The 9,686-nt window shown below is 37.5% G+C and overlaps 1 long non-coding RNA gene across 1 annotated transcript; it reads right to left on the bottom strand.

Annotated features, from left to right (window-relative positions):
* Nucleotides 1-2,567: 2,567 nt before the first annotated feature.
* LOC119697255 lies at nt 2,568-8,607 on the bottom strand. The gene is made up of 3 exons (XR_005255806.1): nt 8,568-8,607; nt 3,984-4,075; nt 2,568-2,746 (listed from the first exon to the last, which is right to left on the bottom strand). It is a non-coding gene; the product is annotated as an uncharacterized LOC119697255 (long non-coding RNA).
* Nucleotides 8,608-9,686: the final 1,079 nt, after the last annotated feature.

Below are 9,686 nucleotides of genomic sequence, written 5' to 3'. Positions count from 1 at the left end.
ATTTTGAATGTATTTAATGTATTAAAACAATAAAGCTGCTACTTAGTATATGTGTGTATACACATATTGATAAATATGCATACACATGAGTATATGTATAGGGTGTGTTGGTACTGACTACTTACTTGCTGAGAATCCTTCCTCAGCATGATATTAGCAAAGCCTGTGAAAGGAAGACAAAAAGACAGTGACAAAATCTCATGTCAAAGAATTTTCTTTTGTAGGATGAAAGAATGGGGAGTAGATTATTATGAAGACTGGAAACATAATTTAAAATAAAATAGAAAGAAAGGGATGGGAAATTAGATTTTTGAGCTAAATATGCTGTCTCCTTTTCTTTAAAGGCTACCAGAAAAGTTCACAAGATGGATGGTTTATATTTCAGACAGTAATACTTTTTACAGTTTCTCCAAAACATACCTCTACCCTGAAGTGTACCTTTTCTCCCTCTCTTTTATCCAATTACAAAACAAAATTGATTCTGACTACATGACTAGAAGATGACTGTAGTCAAAAACGCCAGTGACAGTAAAACAGCAACCTTTAAGTGCCTCAACATATTAGTGAACTCACAGATTTGAATTGGTCTCTTTGCTATTACTTATGTCAAAAGAGCTTCATGGTCATTTTTCAAGGCAAAAAATGGGTCCATGAGCACTGTTAGTCCATAACCCAAACACCAAAACAATAAGAGAGATTTCTGAAATGGCCAAGTGCCTGCTCAAGGAACTAGGAGATTAAGACCATAATCCAGGGTGCAGATGGTTCTTAATTCTGATAAAGCTGTAATTTTCATATTCCTTTCTCCTCTGGTGATCTTAGAGCATTTTTGAGGGGGAGTGCCATCCCCCTCTCCACTTATACATCTGGCTACAGTTTAGGGCAGTTTTGCAGAAAGCCCATCTGCCTGTTTCTAAGTAAAAACATACTTCCATGTCCTTTCATGATAATTTAAGGGTGGTGAGCAACACTCCCTATATCTCACCCCTGCCTACATTTCCAGTTATAACACAAGTATCCAGAATGAGACAGCTGTTAACATAGTTAAACTGCATGCAGCAGTAGACTGGAACTAGCTCTACTAGAAAGATACTTGAGTGAAATTCCTTATTCCTGCCCCAAATTGCTCCTTTGTCCAGACTTCATTTACATAAAGTTGGAAAATAATCTGGGGAGAGACTTCATAAACGTGTTGGTCAAAACCTTTATCTTCACTGATGGCGTATTCAAAACTTTCAATAATGTTTGGCTTATACATTTGATAAGAACTTTAATGTAAGGACCTTTCACATAATGTGTTTTAGTAACAAAGAGAGAAATGAAGAATTTACAGGGCAAACAATAATATGCATTTTTCACTGTACTTACTGTATATTTAACATTTTCTGTCATTATTTGTAAAACTCACAGCACCAGGGCTGTTTCAACAGCTGAACTTTACTCAATGACTTTGTCGACTTTATTGTCTTTCAGCATTAGTCAAATATTCTCAATTAATTTTAGAGTAATGGGAATTTTGGAAAGCAAAGATTGTGGTGAATATTTGATGAAGTAATGGTATGTCAACAGTCTAAGCATGGCTTGATTATGGAAATGAAATTTAGGCAGGGAATTAAACTATTAAAGCAGAAAATGTCTAATTAAATGGAAACCATGCATTAACTTCACTTATTCTTCACACAAGAATTATTTTTCAAGTTCTATTTAAGTAGTATTAAACAGCAACATATAATTAAAAATCTAATACAACCTTCAAATTACAAAAGGCATCCCACTTTTAACAGGAAATAGCAGCCCATTTTTAACAGGAAAAAACAACCTATGTGAGTGATTTCTATTAACTGAAACAAATATTTTCACTTACAAAATGTATTTGATATTTAATGTTCAGCATACAGAACACAGAACGGATTTCAAGGAAAAAGCAAAAGCAAAAAGAAAATGCATTCAGAAGTGTATGAAGTATTTGCACATATTCTAGATAGTAGAGGAAATGCCCTCAGCTCCTGAATGCTTCATAAACATTAGCAAGCATATTCCATAAAGTTTATACCCAAAAGCTCACCATCTGCATCATCATTGTCATTTACTGAATGTCACCCTCCCAGTTAACACATTTCAGTAATTCAGTCCCAAATCAGGAATAATTGCACAAGACTTGCATTTACAAAAGATCATGAATAGAAGAAAGTCAGTCTGCAGATAGCACAGGCACTGATGGCAATACTTGCCCGCCCCTAATCCCAATGACAGGGGTGATTGGTCACCTTATTGGTCACCAGATTGGTCACCTTATTTTCCAGCAGATCATAGAACCATAGAATTGTAGGTCCATAGAAACCTAGAATGGTTTGGGTTGGAAGGGACCTTAAAGATGATATCATTCCAACACCCCTGCCAAGGGCAGGGATGCCCTTCACCAGACCAGGTTGGTCAGAGCCCCATCCAGCCTGCCCAGCCAGGGACAGGGCATCCACAGCTTCCCTGGGCAACCTGTGCCAGTGCCTCACCACCCTCTGTTGGATTCCTCATTATATACATTGCACCCTCATACATTTAGGATCCTTTATCCTGATGCCCACCTTTGTCCTCAAATGAGACAAACAATTCCAATATTGTATCAGCAGTCCTTGTGTCACTGTAACGTCTCAGAGGCCAAATGACAGTATAGGACGGTAGTGAGGCTGATTAAAAAAAGAACAGAGACGGGTTCCCTGTCTCATCTTCATAACTGAGTGAATGATCACTGAAAGAAAAGCACAGAGACAGTTTATTTGATTAGGAATAATTTTTCCAAGGAAGTCAAACCTTTGTTCACATTTGATAAGTGATTTCAGGTGTAAAAAGATCCCTGAAAAAAGGAAAATTAATTGTTTCTTCATTTTTAGATGAAGAAATGTGATGTTTTCAGTTAAAACCCTTTTTTTAAAATTCTATTTTTGTTTTTATATGTAATTTTATTCCCAAGTGGAAAACTTGATTGCTTGAATATCAAAGCGAAAATTCTGTTAGAATTACATATTTTTAGTCTACTTACAATCTAACCACCACACAGGCCGCTCAAACTAGCTAAAGATGGGAGACATAGGTAGTCAGCAATTGCAGTTTCCTAGCAGTTTAAATTTTCCCAAGCTGTTTCTAAGCATGCACAAAAGTGATTGAAAAGATCCTAAGAGTGAGACCTCTGACCACATCATGAAGATGTCCCATCCAAACCTGACATGTCTGAGGCACACCTCAGAAGAATTTGCTTGAAAATTTAATGCTTGCTGCAAAAAGCTCTTATATTTTTAAGTTCAATTAATTTCTCACTGGTTGTTTGGTAATTTCATGCATCATCCTAAATAGCCTGAAAATACTATATTCCTGTTAAAACTACCTGGAACTCATCCCACAGCACACACAGAAACAAAAGCTGATGGCAAATTCTTCTCAGAACACCTGTAAAATCAGGAACATGAATAGCTAAACATCAGAACAGCACAATTATTTTAAAAATTGTTCTAGCTGGCTAGTATAATTACCCATGTCACCGCAAACCAATTTCTCCAGTGGAGTTTGCATCTCCAGATCAGCACTAAAGTGCTGAGTATAGCTAACACATTTGAGGCATCAGGGAATTTAAAGACTGAGAAATGCTGTTGAGGAGAGAAATTAATGGTGGTTAATACCAAATGAGATCAAAAGAAACCCATCAGTATGAAATGGGCTGTGTAGAATATCTCCCAGTATGGCAATTGCATTAATGAGCATGCAGTTTCATGAAGCCAACTTGTTACAGACACTGGACTGTGGTACTAATAACACCCTATGAAAGATAAACAACTCAGAAATGTAAAAAAGCTGCTCTAAATCCTGCAGTCAGCTAACACGTAGATGCAGATTCACTAGGAAGATAATGGTGGGAATTTCCTTGTTCCCTAAGTTCTGACATGGGAGAGTCAACATGCATGGATCAACAAGAAAAGGGGTCAGTGAAATACCTTTGCTATCGTGGGGAAGAGATCTTCAGCTCTGGAGCAGAAAGCCCGGTCAATCATGCACGATTCAGGACATCTTATGATAGTAAAAGGACCTGAACACAGGAAATTCAGACCTAGGATTCAGCAAGATACAGGTAGGAACTGCAATTCACTCTCTGCAAGCTGTAGTTCTGACTCTAACACCTCTGTACATGGCCTGGCCAACATCTGCAAAACAAACCAAATCTATCCAAAAACTACTTCTGTGAGAGTAGCACACTTCCAGCAGCACATGGGTGGAAGCTGTTACAGCTGCATGGTCCAGGCATAGCCAGACTCAGAGCTCTTCTTAGAGCACTGAGGAAAGATTATTTCCTTAGACCCTTCTTCAGTGACACTTTGAAGTCCCAATAGACCTTTGCTCTTGCCCCTTAGAGACTTACATGTGGTTTCTGAGGCCTGTTTTAAACTAAAAGAGGGTCAATTAAGATTAGATATGAGGAAGAGGTCTTTTATAGCGAGGCCAGCACGCATTGTCCAGAGAATGCTTGATGTCCCATCCCTGAAAACATTCAAGGTCAAGTTGGACTGGGTCTTGAGTAACCTGTTCTAGTTGAAGATGTCTCTGCTCCTGGCAGGGAAGTTGAACTACATGGTCTTTAAAGGGCCCATCCAACCCAAACTATTGTATGATTCTATGATTCTACATTGCTGCAGATATGTTTTCAGCTGTTTGAGCTCAACAAGTACACAACATCACCAGCAGAACTAAAAAATATTCAAGACAAGGAGTCGAGACAGAGGAGATCAGGCAGAAAGAAAGACAAGGATTTCTCTAGAATTACTCTGTCACAGTTCATTCTGATCTAAGGCCACAATTTTCTCCCTTTCTTGTCATTATGTTAGTTTTGTTGGTTATTTTTGCGGAACAAATCTCTTCCTTGCCCATTGAAATAATTGGCAAGGTATATGCAGTCTGTAAGTAGACTCCATCTCCATTCACTTCCCCTTTTTGGAAAGGAACACATCACCTGCTTTCTCTTTGCATTGCAACAAAAATGCTGTAGGAAAATGCAAAGGGAAAAGTAGAATCTTGTCTGGATAAATATCCATATTGCATCCTTAATATGACATATTAGATGCCATTATATAATTGATGGTTCTAAAAGCTATCCCTACATTCCAGTATTGTCTTGCTGTTGCCAAGGAGTCTTTTTGTAAATACTTGCTTTTTGGAAAAACGTAGTGACAAAACACTTTCCAGTTTTCCATGACTGCTGCAGTGTTTAATTCATTTTGATTAATTCTGTGTTTACATCTGCTTTCAGTCTTTCTGTCCCCTCCCTCGAGAATCTACCTAGCCTATGCTGATCTCCAAAAAACTGATTGGGAATTTAATGTTACAATCTTTATCTAAAGAAAAAAAAAAAAAAAAAAAGCAGGGAGTGGGGGGGGTGGGGTAGGGGGAGTTTGATTTTGTCATTCTTCCCCTGAAAGGTTTGTGAAGTACAGGATATAACTACAGCAGATGTGAATAAGAAACAGAGCTCCCAAGTCATCAATGTTGTACAGTTATTTCACTGGAATAAGAGGAGCTTTTCCTTTCATTGCCTCATCATAGTTTGTTCCAGCTCTTGGCTAGTATTTCCTGTAACCCTCATAGACCCATATGAACCACAGAAGAAAAGACACACAGTTTTAACCTCCATTCAGCAAAACACAGAGTGCCCTTACTGCTAGCAAAATTAAAACATGTGATTCAATTCCTTCAAACAACTTTCTCAAAGTTATCTTCTCACTTCATATCTTCCCTTTCATATTTGACATTTGACATCCTTTTAGTTGCAGATCTAATTTCAACTATATGGCTAAAACACTGGGTATGTCTTTTTAATCATCCTTGGTCATGAACCAGCTGAAAAGATTCCTACAAATGGGTGAACCACACAAAACTTACACCTGCAAAAATGCATGTTTATGGCAGATTTCCTCTCAAGTCAAGTGTGTGAGTACAAATCCATGCTAGAAGATGTTGCCTCTGACAGCCATGCAGTTTGAAAGCTGCTTGGGATTTCCTAAGAGCGTTTTCTTTGGGGGAAAAAATAAAAAGTAGAAGCTAAGAGAAGTCTGTTGCCTTCCTCACCAGTCTGTTTTCAAAGGCAATGATACTCGACTATTCCTGCACTGAAGCATGGTAATGAGGAGACTTCTCCCATCTGGCCTTAGCTGATTCAGACATATCTTTCAGTCTTCTGGCTTTTCACACCAGTTCATGATATGAGGAGAAGAAGTTGGGCATGTTACTAACTTTCCAGTCTGATTTTTGTGTGATTTTTGACAATAGATAAGGATCTGCCTAGGCTTTAAAATTGGCTGGAAAAGTCCATTCTCCTATAAAGAGAACCAGCCTTTGGCCCTTCTATGCATTTTTACAATGATTTTTGGGGACATATAATTCAGAAGGAATCAATTCACTGATTTTTACAAAATTTAACACATTCCAAAATTTTTGCTGTTTTAAATAAAAGCTCATTTGAAAGCAAAATATACGTAGTTGCAGTGATTTCTGGCTTTCCTCTTTACTACTTCTGGGTTTCTTCCTTTACCGCTGTGTCTCCTCCATTTCCTACATCCCTCTGTTTAAATATGAAGTTAAATAGTTTCCAGATGCAATTTTACTGCTCCCTTACCCACATAATGAAAACTAAAAGACACTGTAGAATCCCTGTTGAGGCACCACTATCAATAAGTTTGGCAAATATCTGCCATAAAGCTTTTTTATTGCTCTGCTGATTTAAAAAGTAAGTCATGGAGAAGCGAATGACGTGCAATAATGGTTTAATAGTAACAGATTCACTTTGGGGGTGTCATGATATGTCTTGAGAACTTTTGTTTAAAATATTCATAAAAATACACAGGATACAGTTTGGCAAGTGAAACCTTTCATGGGCTATAAAGTGCAATTAGTCTGTGGCTTAATCCAGTTATATTTGTGTGATAAACAAGGCTGCTGAGAAAAATCACACCATGTTTATTCCTAAAGCAAAATACTTATCCAAATTTACTTCAATTTTCTTTAACCTTTCAATAAAGTCAGTTTGCACCTTTTAGGTTTTTAATAACAAGATAAAATAAAACCTTCCAGATTTTGCATCTCTTGTTGAAGCTAATTTGATGTTTCTGTCAGAGATTATTTACTCCTAGAACTCAGAGTAAAATGACAGACTCTGGAAGGCTAAATGAAGGAGTGTATCTTTCTAGTCCTAAATTTTAAATGCAGGAAAAGTTTAAGATTCAAAGTCACCTATGTGAATCTGTCTAACAAATTGTTAGTCTCTCTCATAGTTTTTTTCCATGAGGACTTTATTCCTCCCTTTAAACAAAATAGAAAAGAATTTGGGTTTTATGGTCCAGACACACTATATTTTTACTGGATATCAAATATTCTTGAAGCTTACCTTGGACCAGGTAATGCTTTTGGAAACAGAGTATGAACCATAATACCAAAATGGAAGGAAAACATTAATTTCTGCATGCAAAATTTTTCATGTAAACCCCATATTTCTGAATGTATTCTTAGAATGGTAACAAGTTCACCTGATCAGTGTAAATGAGGTCAGAACTCAGGCCAGGGAGTAAACCAGTTCCTTTCAAAACCATACAGTACATCAGGATTTACATAGATGAAGAAGATTATATCGGGCAAGTAATTTTCAAAACTGGGGAGAGTAAGAATTACCTAAAGAAGAGCCTTTAAAAATAAGAAAAAAAATTATTAGAAATTAGCAAACTGGTAAAAACTAGTGACTACCTCAGCCCTCCTAAAATCCCCATCTGTGTGCACAAGGAAGGCCAGAGGAAGCCAGTGACCTGCCCACAGCTCCTCCTCAGGAAGGTTGGTCTCTAGACCTGCACTCCACAGCTCTTGCCTTGCAAAGTTTCACCCCAACCAGGACAAGACAGCCCCTTGGCCTCCAGCTTCATTTATACAAGAGCACATAACCTTAAAAGTCCAGATTTTTTCCTTTCCCTTCTCTTGGTTCTTCAATTTACTTTCTTCTACACTCAGCTCAGTCTCAGGTCACTGCAGCTGTTGAGCTATTCCTTATTCTCCAGATGAACACCAGCACTCACTGTATGACACCAGCTGGATTCTCACTTGAACAAGACCATGTGACAGCATCCACTGATTTTGTGGTGCAAGTTCAATCAGCACTAGCTTGACGCAAGGTGAAAATTGTAGCAAAAGCCTGTAGCTGCTGTCAGAGAAACATTTCTGTTATGTCAATGATGCTTTTGCTACTTACTTTCAGGAAGATCACAAAAAACCTTTCTCTTCAGTCTGAAGGTTTTGCCTTCCCTTTTGCTATTACACTCAAAAATGCTTGTTTTTTAAAGAAAGAAGTCCTTTTCCCTGGAAACACATTCCTAGTCTCCCCAAACACTCCTGATTTTCTCATTTGCAGTCATTTGAATGAAATTAACCACTGCTACAGGAATCTTTCAACATGCAGCATTTAAGAAAAATAGCATAGCAGGAGACAGAAAACACTTTTAAAATTTCTTTTAGAGTAGAAAACTCTGGTCTTTGAACGAAGTGCTTACCATGTGGGAGATCAGATGAGGTCTCAGCTTCCAATACGAGTCTATAGCCTTTTTACTGGGATTATAGGGACCTGTCTTAAAATCTAAGTGCTGCCATGGAAACTGTCTACATTCTTTTACTCAGTGGGAAAAATATTCTACAAAAATTTCTGTTCCAAATGTATTCTTATTCTATCTCAACCCATTGAGGCTGTAAAATGGAATGGGCACAGCTCCTTGAGATGGTCATGAGGAGTTGCAGTAGCAGGATGCAACCTGCTTAGGCTACTTCCCATACAGAGATGTGGAGATACATGCATTTGATGACATCATTTTGCATATAGATGTCTATATGAATAAGTCACTAACAAATGATGTAATGAGAGAAGCAGGATCACAAAACACTCACGTGGTTTGTAATAAATTACAAAATTCATATGTGGGGCCATACCAGGTGGAGATATCCCAATAAGACCATTAAATATGTTTATCCTGATAGTCCCAATACAGACCACAGTAGAACATAGGTAAATTGGTCAGAGAGGAACACCTTCTCATTTCTCATCCATCATGGCCTGTGAAATTAGAATAAATAATATAGTGCAATAGATAAAGAAGCTATTAATAGTCCACAAGAGAGAAACTCACATTGCTGAGTGGACAGTTTGGCATAAATATTCTTTTCCATCTCTAATTCCTGGGAGCCTGTGGGAAAAGCTATTGACTAGATAGAGATGAAGTATGAGTAATTTCATTATGTCACAATTTTATGCTTAGCATCTGGAGATTAGTCTGTCTCCAAAGTATGAAACTCATATATGACAACAATGAACAATGAATCTGATTCTCATCTTCATTAAATTGTGTCTTCATTGCTATAAGTTTAGGCTATTTTTTCTCCTAATATTCAGCCATACTAATATCAGCTGATTGAGGATGTGAATAGCTAATTAGATTTGCATGATTTCATGCATCTTAAAGAGGAAGCTGAAATTTGCCTGAGTTTCTCTTAAAAAAAAAAGAAAAGTAATGTCAAAGGAGTCGAGATGTACTGCTCTGTAAATAAAACTTGTTTTCATATTCTAATCAAGTGGAATAGACAGTTTTGTGCCTCCTGAGGACTTGTATGACTTAGGCTAC

Source organism: Motacilla alba, chromosome 1, assembly GCF_015832195.1.
Source record: "Motacilla alba alba isolate MOTALB_02 chromosome 1, Motacilla_alba_V1.0_pri, whole genome shotgun sequence".
NCBI lineage: Eukaryota > Metazoa > Chordata > Aves > Passeriformes > Motacillidae > Motacilla > Motacilla alba.
This window is presented reverse-complemented; position numbering and strand designations above follow the sequence as displayed.